Consider the following 11,001-nt stretch of genomic DNA (forward strand, 5'->3'; position numbering starts at 1 on the left):
TGACAGAGGGGTCTTTAGAAGTGCAGTCATTAGTGTACAGGGAGAAGAGCAGTGGGGAGAGAACGCACCCTTGGGGGGCGCCAGTGCTGGTGGTGAGAGTCCTGGATGTGAGTTTTCCCAGTCTCACTCGTTGCTGCCGGTCCGTCAGGAAGCTGGAGATCCACTGACAGATCGAGGGTGGTATGGAGAGCTGGGTCAGTTTTTCTGTGAGAAGACCAGGCATGATGGTACTGAAGGCCGAACTGAAGTCCACAAAGAGAATCCTTGCATAAGTCCCTGGTCTGTCGAGATGTTGCAGGATATAATGCAGTCCCATGTTGACTGCATCATCCACAGACCTGTTTGCTCTGTAAGCAAACTGAAAGGGATCCAGCAGGGGTCCAGTGATGTCCTTCAGGTGGGCCAACACCAGTCTTTCAAATGACTTCATGACCACAGACGTGAGAGCGACAGGTCTGTAGTCATTCAGTCCAGTGATTTGGGTTTTTTTGGGGACAGGAATGATAGTGGAGCTTTTGAAGCAGCAGGGAACTTCACACTGCTCCAATGATCTATTGAAGATCTGCGTGAAGACCGGGGCCAGTTGGTCAGCGCAGGCTTTTAAACAAGCAGATGAGATGCCGTCTGGGCCTGAGGCTTTCCTAGTCTTCTGTTTTTGAAGAGATATTACACACGTTATGAGTCAGTTTACGAGTCAACCTGACTCAACCAGTTTACGAGTCAACCTGTGATCCATTCAAAGCAGGCTACACAGCTCGACTGTCCTGCACAATTTGTATCCCTAGCCTAGCCTACACATAATGCACAACCAAAGAAACAGAGCTACACTGTCTTGTAGAAACACAGAAATATAAAAAAATCAGCGCATCTCTCAACAATTGTGTCAATAATTGTTTTATTTATTCATTCATACAGCAGTGCATGCTAGGAGTTTTTATACTATCCTGGAACCCAGCATGCATTGTGACATGAAACTTTTTATTGTCACCATTGTTGAGATTCTGATTGTTGATGTCTGTGTGTGCCTGAGTTCAAGATGTAATAATGGACTATATGCTTCAATATTTTTCAGAATAGCTGGTTAACCCTCTATGGCATGACTTTCACCCAATTTTTTGGGAGCGTGGGGGTGCCTTATAATAGGCAAGGCAAGGCAAGGCAAGTTTATTTATATAGCACATTTCATACACAATGGTAATTCAAAGTGCTTTACATAGAAGAAATTAAAATAATCAAAAGAAATCAGAATAATTAAAACAGTTTAGAATAAAAGATAAAATACAGAAATAATCAAATGAAATCAGAAAAATTAAAACATAAAATAAAATAGTGCAAACAGTCGGACGAACAGTGGCACAGTGCTCATTCAGTAAATGCACAGCTAAACAGATGTGTTTTGAGTCTGGATTTGAATGTGACTACTGTAGGAGCACATCTGATCTCTTCTGGAAGCTGGTTCCAGCTGCGGCTGGCATAGTAGCTAAAAGCAGACTCGCCATGCTTAGAGGGAACCCTTGGTATTTCTAGCCGATGTGATCCTAATGATCTGAGTGATCTGTTGGGTTTATATTCACTGAGCATATCTGCAATGTATTGAGGTCCTAGGCCATTGAATGATTTATAAACCAGTAATAATACTTTAAAATCAATCCTAAATGTAACTGGCAGCCAGTGTAAAGACCTGAGGACTGGTGTGATGTGTTCATATTTTCTGGTTCTGCTCAGAATCCTAGCAGCAGCGTTCTGTATGAGCTGCAACTGTCTTATGGTCTTTTTGGGAAGGCCAGTGAGAAGTCCATTACAATAATCCACCCTACTGGTGATGAAAGCATGCACAAGTTTTTCTAAGTCTTGACTGGAAACAAAGCATCTAATTCTTGCAATATTTTTCAGGTGATAATATGCTGATTTAGTTATTGCTTTGACATGACTACTGAAACTAAGGTCTGACTCCAGAGACACACCCAGATTCCTGACTTGATTTTTAGTTGTTTGACCCCTAGACTGAAGGTATGCGTTCACCTTGAGAACTTCATCTTTGTTTCCAAACGCAATGACTTCAGTTTTGTCTTTGTTTAACTGAAGAAAGTTTTGGCACATCCAATTTTTTACTTCATCAATGCATTGGCAAAGGGAGTCAATGGGGCTGTAGTCGTTAGGCGATAGGGCTAAGTAGAGCTGCATATCGTCTGCATAGCTATGGTAAGCGATTTGCTTCTTTCTCATTATTTGGCTCATTGGGAGCATGTACAGGTTGAATAGGAGTGGCGCAAGAATTGAGCCTTGAGGGACTCCGCATGTCATGGATGTCCACTCAGACTTATGGTCTCCTATGCTCACATAATAACCTCTGCCTCCTAAGTATGACCTGAACCATTTTAGGACTATCCCAGAAAGCCCGACCCAGTTTTCCAGCCTGTCAAGAAGTATTTTGTGATCGACAGTGTCAAATGCAGCACTGAGGTCGAGTAGTACCAGCACTGATAATTTGCCTGTATCAGTATTTAAGCGAATATCATTTATTATCTTTATGAGCGCGGTCTCTGTGCTGTGGTGCAGTCGGAAACCAGATTGAAAATGGTCAAAGTATTCATTCGAGCTTAAGAATTTGTTCAGCTGATTGAAGACAACTTTTTCAATGATCTTGCCTATGAAAGGAAGATTTGAGATCGGTCTATAGTTGTTTAATATGGTCTTATCCAGATTGCTCTTTTTCAGGAGGGGCTTGACAACAGCAGTTTTCAGGGAGGTCGGAAAACTCCCAGAGAGAAGTGAGGCATTTACCACTTCTAGGAGATCTGCTTCTAAGCTGTGTAACACATTTTTGAAAAAGATGTGGGAAGTGCGTCAAGGGCGCAGGTTGATGTTTTTAGTTGCTGTATGGTTTCTTCCAAAATTTTGCCATCAATTTCTTCGAAATCAGACATAGTGACTACTTTCTCGTGCTGTTGTCTGATCTGCCTGACCCCAGCGCAACTCAAGGATGAGCTGATCACCTGATATTATTGATTTTCTCAGAGAAGAAAGAAGCAAACTCACAGCACTTTCTCACTGAGAGCATTTCACTGGGAATCTGGCTTGAGGGGTTTGTCAGTCTCTCTACAGTAGCAAAAAGAGTGCGCGTGTTGTTTATATTGCTGTTTATAATATTCAAGAAAAAAGTCTGTCTAGCTTTGCTTAGTTCCTTATTGAAAGCATGGATGCTGTCTTTGTAGATGTTATAATGGACTACAAGTTTTGTCTTCCGCCACATGCGCTCTGCTTTTCGGCATTGTCTTTTCATATTTTGCACTGCTGTTGAGTTTCTCCAAGGTGCTTTTTGTCTGCCACTCTTCTTCCTGACTTTCACAGGAGCAATATCATCAATTACACTCTTAACTTTTGAGTTAAAAGAATCAAGGAGAAAATCAACAGAGTCAGCAGATATGCTTGGTGTTAAAGATATAGCCTTCATAAATAGTACACTAGTGTTCTCATTTAAGCATTTCTTCTTGACAGACACAGATCTAGCTTCAATGGCAGGAGAGATCAATATATCAAAGAAAATACAAAAATGATCAGACAGTGCTACATCCTTAATAACAATCGATGAAATGTTTAGACCCTTACTGATAAGTAAATCTAGAGTGTGTCCATGATTATGTGTGGGTCCATGTATATGCTGAGTCAGATCAAAAGTTTTTAAAACAGTTTTGATTTCTTTTGCCATATTGTTTTCTGCATTATCTATGTGAATGTTAAAATCTCCAGCAATAGCAAAGCAGTCAAACTCTGAGGAAATTGTTGATAACAGTTCTGTTAAGTTTTCAGCAAAAGCTGGAGAGTATTTTGGAGGCCTGTAAACAATGATAAGTAAAATGCGTGGAGCACCTTTTAACACAATACCCAGATACTCGAAAGACGGGTAATTCCCAAATGATGTTTGCTTACATTGATAGACATCTTTATAAAGAGCAGCTAAACCTCCGCCTCTTCTGACAGCTCTGCAGACACTCATAAAAGTAAAGCTAGGAGGGGCTGTTTCATTGAGGACTGTTGCACTGCAACTTTCTTCTAGCCAAGTTTCATTTAGCAACATAAAATCCAGGTTGTATGTGGTTATTAAGTCGTTGACTAAAAGTGATTTATTTTTAAGTGAACGGATGTTTAAAAGTGCTAACTTAACAGTCTTACTTTTTGTCCCCACAGCAATCTTGGTATGTCGTGTAATAGGCACCAGATTAGATGGGTTTGCTGTACGGCTTTTGAAGGCCTTAGACTTTCTATCATGTAATCGAACAGCAATAGAAAAAGATACAGGCACACTGGGTTCCCGCTTGTTCTGTAAACATTTGAGAAAGTTATTGTTATCATAGCGGGGACCCGACACATATCACTGAGAGCTGGTATCAGTTGTTTTTGGTTCACCTCGAGCCGCTGGAGGGGGGTGTGGGCCCTGGCGCTGTGGCAGAGGCCGAAGAGCTCTCACAGGAGGAGGGGGAGGGCGAGCTGGGCCCGCAGGCTTTGGTGGTTGTGGGGCCTGGCGTTTTTTGGTTGGTATCTGGGGGCTCGCAGCAAAAGAGTGGGATAGTCTAGTTCCAGCATGCACCAGTTGTTCCATTTTCTCTGAGAAGCACAGAAGTGGAGATGCTGGAGAGAGTGATAATGTTTCCGGTGAGAGTGAATTTTGCTCCGGTGTTATTGGAGGCTGTAATATGCTGTCCTGGTTTCCCTGGCTGTTTTCCAGAAAGTCGTCCTTGGGTGCTGTATCTTGGAGCATTGCTGGTATGTCACAGTCTGTCTGTGGTGAGCTCTGTGGGCAGGGCTCAGCTGAGATTGTGTCCGTGAGCAGAGGTTGTTGTAGCTGAGTGGTGTTATCACTGTCCTTGTGTGGTGTGTCAACCGCATGTCCATTCAGGGGCTGAAGTGAAATCCTCTGGTCATTCATACTGTATCCAGGTGTGCGTGTGCCATTCAGGTTGAGTGGATTGGCACACATTGCAGAAGGATGACGGAGGGAGAAGTAGATATTGTCCTTTAGCACTCTTGAACCAAGTTTGTTTGGGTGGTGGCCATCCTGTTGAAACAGTTGCCTCTGACTCCAGAAAAGATTGAAGTTGTCAATAAAGTTCACTCCTTTTATATTGCAGGTTTTTTGCAGCCATGTATTAAGCCCAAGCAACTGTGAAAACCTGTTTGTTCCTCTTGCTGGGAGTGGTCCACTGATGAATGTTTGAACTTTCAGTCTTTTAAGTGTTTCAAAAAGTTAATTGAAATTCTTTTTAAGAAGTTCCGACTGCTCTTTATGAATATCATTCTTCCCCACATGAAGTCGATTAGCAGTCTTATGTTTCATCAGAATGTTCTGAAGTTCCCTGTTTACATCAGATGTTGTTGCTTGTGGAAGGCAGCACGTTGTTGTATCCCTGCTATTAATGTTTCTAATGTTTCTAGTCGCCCACTATCAGAGTCCTGGGCTCGGCTGCACTGTGAGCTGAGTGCCGCTGTCTGCTCGACCTTGACCCCCAGTTAGCATCAGTGTTACCTACTGGCTGATTCTGTCTGTGTGCGATCACATTCATCAAATTTGGGGATTCCTCATTCATTAATACTTCAAATCTGTTCTCAAGATGTATAGGCGGTGGTAGGAGACCAGTGTTTGCAGTCCTTGTCAGAGCCGTATCTGGGGTAGAGGAGGCTACTGCAGTAATATGTGATGCTCGTGACAATCTGATGTCTCTAGTGCCTTTGGGTCTTGCACCCTGTTTGTGCCATCGATTAGTAAAACGCTCGGCTTGTTTCTCTACACTCAGTATGGCCTGTCGAGAAGCACTAGATTCATGTGACTCACCGGCTGTATGCTGAGGACGTCCATGACGAAGATCTGTTGTGTGTTCCGTCTGGTTTGGTGGTCCCGCAATTAAATTTGTTTCAAGAATTGCAATCCTTTGTAAAAGTCTGTGGCAGTTGGAGCAGCAAGTAGATTCCAGAGGAGGCATTTTCTTATCCTTATGAATGTAGGCAGTTGTGTTTTCTCTTCCCCGGAATGTAAGCTTTCAGTGGGAGGCTGGTCGAATAAAATAATTCTGCTTTTTTTTTGTAGTAATCCAAGCGTTTGAGCACTGTGCTGATTTGCTGAGGTTAAAATTAGGTGATAAAAGGAGATAAAATATAGAAATATAAAAGCGATAGAGCAAAGCGCGGAGCAGTAAGCGAGAGCGTCCGAACAGTAGCTGAGCAGGAAGTGATATATCCATCATAAAATGTATCCATCATAAAATGTGAGCCCCCCCACCCCATAACTAGTTTGTTGCCTCAGGGCAACAATTTGTAATTTGTAAATTTGTAAAAACAAACTTCCCAAGAGAACTCGAATGCACCATATGGTCCTAATCCTATGATATTGCCTGAACAAAAGTGGTCTAACTGCACAGTGTTGCCCTCAGGCAACGAACAAAAAAACTGTTTTAGGATATGAATAAAAATAAAATAAATATTTTTTTTAAATAAATATTCTTTACATACTGATGCACATGCATATATTTTTAATATAAAGTTATTTTAACTTAAAGGCAGTGTAGGTAGAATTCCACAAAAATACTTTTTTTCAAAATTTGTTTAAACTGTCTTTATATATCAATGCATAATTAAAATGTAAGTACTCTGGAAAAGAAATTATGAAAATCGAGTGTCTGTAGTCCTCTCCTCTCAGGACTGAAATAAACACAGCTCATTATTCCATTCGGGACGAAAGAAATGATTGGCTGGGGCGACTGTCACTCTCCCTCGCTACCATGGATACTACCTCTGCTGATACAGGAGCAGCCCAAATGCGCGCACCCGTTTGAAGAGGCACGGAAGCTAGTAATAACAATTATGGCAGAGAAAGAACAGTCAAAATTCTCAGTACCTGCATATAGAGGCAGCGAAGTCAAACAAGTTAAAAAAAGGAAGACAGTATTTGAAAAGGCTATGAACAAAAAGTCTTTGTATAAATCAAGAAATCATACGAGAGTCAATATCAGCGTGGCTTTCCAGCGGTGGTGACAACTGAGGGATCTCAAGGGGCTGAAAAGTGACTCCATGATGGCTTTATTTCTGCTGGACAGTTAATCTTGCTGTTTTCATTTTGATTTATTTTTTCATGAAGCATGTATCACTAGCACACGTAAATACCTAATATAGCTACCTAACGTTACGTAGCATAACGTACTCGGTTACTAACGTAACCTCGGTTCTCTCTAGAGAGGGAACGAGTACTGCGTAATATCTTACGCTATGGGGAAAACCTCTTTTCCACGAGATATTGAAGCCAAAAATTATCCTTAATTTTTAATCAATGTAAAACGCTTTGCGACAGCATGCAGACATAGGCAAGGCAGCTTGCGTGCCTATTGGCTGACCTGTGGCAAAAGCAGCAGCCTATCGACAGAGGCCCTGCGAGACATGACACCCAATGGGGCACTTCACGCCCATATACGTCACGTCCCGCCAGAATAGGCGTGGCCTTGGCCTATAAATACAGATCGATAGGCTGATACAAACTGGTTTTCATCACTGAAGCGAACCAAGCTGTAGTATGCACGGCAAGATACGCAGTACTCGTTCCCTCTCTAGAGAGAACCGAGGTTACATTAGTAACCGAGTACGTTCTCTTACGAGAGTATCTCTCGTACTGCGTAATATCTTACGCTATGGGGAACACAATGCAACACGCCTTGCGTACTGGGATCCGACACTAAAGTCCCAAGGGCAGTAGCCCGGGGCCCATATAGTGAATAATCACCATAGACTCACAGAGAGTCGGGGAAAAGAGGCTGCAAGCATCATTCCCCATGAAATAGCATCCTACAGGAGCTAGTTATATTAACAGTGTTCCACACAGACAGGGTGAACTTGTTCAGCCTGAACTGGGTAACAGTACGGGTTATTCAGCACCCATGGAGCTGTTCTCTCGATCAGTGTGCATAAGCAATGACTCAGTAGTCTGCGCCGGCGCAGCGGGACAGATAATACTGAATTCTAGACCGACAGCAGCTTAGCCTATAAGGCGGGAACCTCTAGGTTATAAAACCTTATAAATGTAGACGGCGAGGCCCAGCCTGCCGCCATACAGATATCTTGCAATGAGATCCCGCTAGACCACGCCACGACGAGGTCATACTTCTCGTGGAGTGCGCTCTGACACCCAAAGGACACTGCAGGCCCTTAGAAGTGTAAGCCAGCACTATGGCATCAACTATCCATCTGGATAGGCTCTGTTTTGATGCGGCCAGTCCCTTGGAGCGTCCGCCAAACAAAACGAAGAGCTGCTCTGTCTGTCTGAAGGCCGACGAGCGGGACACATAAGCTTTCAGTGCCCTGACAGGGCAGAGGAGACTCGCATCCTCCTCCTCATCACGAGCCGGGAGGGCGCACAGGAATATAACCTGGGCCCTGAACGGTGTGTTGAGAGATTTGGCCACGTACCCGTGCCTTGGTTTGAGTATGACTTTCGAGTCATTAGGCCCAAACTCCATGCATGACGCGCTTACTGAAAGCGCTTGCAAGTCCCCTACACGCTTCACTGAAGCGAGAGCCATAAGGAATACCGTTTTGAGAGACAGATGTTTCATGTCTGACAAATGGATTGGCTCGAACGGGGCACCTTTCATGGCTTCCAAAACCGTAGAAAGGTCCCAAACAGGGACTGAGGGGGGTCTGGGAGGATTCAGCCTCTGAGCTCCCCTGAGGAATCGCACGACCAGGTCGTTTTTCCCCAGTGACTGGCCAGATGTCGGTTTTGCAAACGCCGCTATGGCCGCCACGTACACATTGAGCATGGATGGGGTCCTGCCCTTATCCAGCAGCTCCTGAAGGAAGGAGAGCACTTCCGTAACCCTGCAGTCTGCGGGTGAAAAGCCCTGAGCTTGACACCAGGCAGAGAATACTGACCACTTCGAGGAATAGAGCCGTCTAGTAGACGGGGCTCTAGCCTGCGTGATTGTATTTAACACTCCCTCTGGGAGGTTAGCGGGTACCCGTTGATGGCCCATGCATGTAGGAACCATAAATCCGGGCGAGGATGCCAAATCGAGCCTTTTGCCTGAGAGAGGAGGTCTCTCCTCACCGGTATCGGCCACGGGGCAGTGCTGGTGAGCCGCATCAAGACTGGGAACCAGTTCTGGTTTGTCCAGAGCGGAGCCACGAGAAGTTCTGACCACTGGCCGAAGAACGGTCTGCCCTCGAGCAGCGCTCCCCATCCCGAGGTGGAGGCATCCGTGGACACCACCGTCACACTCGAGGGAGTCCCCAGACTCACGCCTGACTGATACCAGTCGGCTATTTTCCAAGGTTCCAGAGCCGAAGCGCATTTCATGTCGACCCTGAGGCGAAACAGACCAGAGGTCCATGCCCGGGGTGGAACTCGCACTTTCAGCCATAACTGCAGTGGGCGCATGCGAAGCAAGCCCAGCTGGAGCACTGACGATGCCGAAGCCATAAGGCCCAGCATCTTCTGAAACCTTTTGAGCGGGACTACAGAGCCGCTGCGGAAGGATTTCGCGGCGCGCTGAATTTCCAGTTCTCGCTCTGGCGAAAGACGTGCTGTCATAGACAGCGAGTCCAGCACTGTTCCCAATAAAGAGATTTTCTGGATGGGAACAGCGAACTTTTCGCTCCAATTGACTGTGAGACCCAGATTCTCGAGATGCTCGAGCAATGTGGTCCTGTGTTCTATGAGCTCTGAATGTGATCGAGCTAGAATCAGCCAATCGTCCAAGTAGTTCAACACTCGCATGCCCCGAAGTCTCAGGGGTGCGAGAGCTGCGTCCATGCACTTCGTAAATGTACGAGGTGCCAAAGACAGGCCGAACGGTAGGACTGTGTATTGATAAGCCTGGCCCTCGAAGGCGAATCTCAAGAATCGCTTGTGACGTGACGCTATTTGTATTTGGAAAAGTTCGCTGTTCCCATCCAGAAAATCTCTTTATTGGGAACAGTGCTGAACTCGCTGTCTATGACAGCACGTCTATCGCCAGAGCGAGAACTGGACATTCAGCGCGCCGCAAAATCCTTCCGCCGCGCTCTGTAGTCCCGCTTCAGATCTATTGACATAAACCAGTCTCTTTGGCGCACTTGTGCGAGGATTTTCCTGGTTGTCAGCATTCTGAACTGGCGCTTCATAAGCACTCTGTTCAGCTGTTGCAGATCTAGAATGGGTCTGAAACCCCCGTCTTTCTTCGGTACCAGAAAATATCTGCTGTATAGCCCCCCTTCGCTGTGAGCCTGAGATAAAGGTTCTATGGCCCCTTTTCTCAGCAGTTTCGCTATTTCGGCTCGAAGTAGCTGAGATACTTCGTTGTTCACCGAGGTTTTCGACTCGCGCCGTGTAACGGCGGGGACGTTGAGCGAACTGTAGCGAATATGGACATAAACACTGTGTTTACAACGTGCGAGGCGGGAGGCGCGCCGATCACGGCGGGCAGCCTGGTCGCGCTCAAATTCTCTATGACCGGTTGTGGAGAGAAAGCGAGTGGGACAAACCCCGTGGGGATGAGCGTGTCTGTGAGGGAATGTGGGCGCGGTACAGCGGGCATATTCACTGCACTTATAACAACGTCGGGTTGTGCTGACTAAATGTGTGTCGGTTTCGTTTTTACAGAAACCGAGGGACACGCACTGTGTAGTGTTTGTGGGTCTTTGGGTCCCACAAAAATGGGTCTTTTGACCTTCCACTGCAACCAGAATCATCTCCAGTCGTCTTGACTACGTCTTGCCACTGGGTACAGATGAGGCTGGTCGAGAGCGTGAGGTTGAATGCTGCGCAAATCACCCTCACTTAAATCCAAGTTCTCTGCGCAAGTCATGGCACTTTTTCTTACCATCGTCATTATCTAAGTCCTGTGGCGATGGGTGAGCGACGAAGCAGCAGGCACGGATATGCTGGAAGCTGTAGCCGCAAACCTGCACGCAGGCGGCTCAGGATATTGGTCGTTCTCGCACTGGACCGAAGCAGCAGTGAAGTCCGGCAGCACCCTGAGT

Source organism: Siphateles boraxobius, unplaced genomic scaffold, assembly GCF_051911475.1.
Source record: "Siphateles boraxobius isolate OS27281-9 unplaced genomic scaffold, OSU_SipBor_1 148, whole genome shotgun sequence".
NCBI lineage: Eukaryota > Metazoa > Chordata > Actinopteri > Cypriniformes > Leuciscidae > Siphateles > Siphateles boraxobius.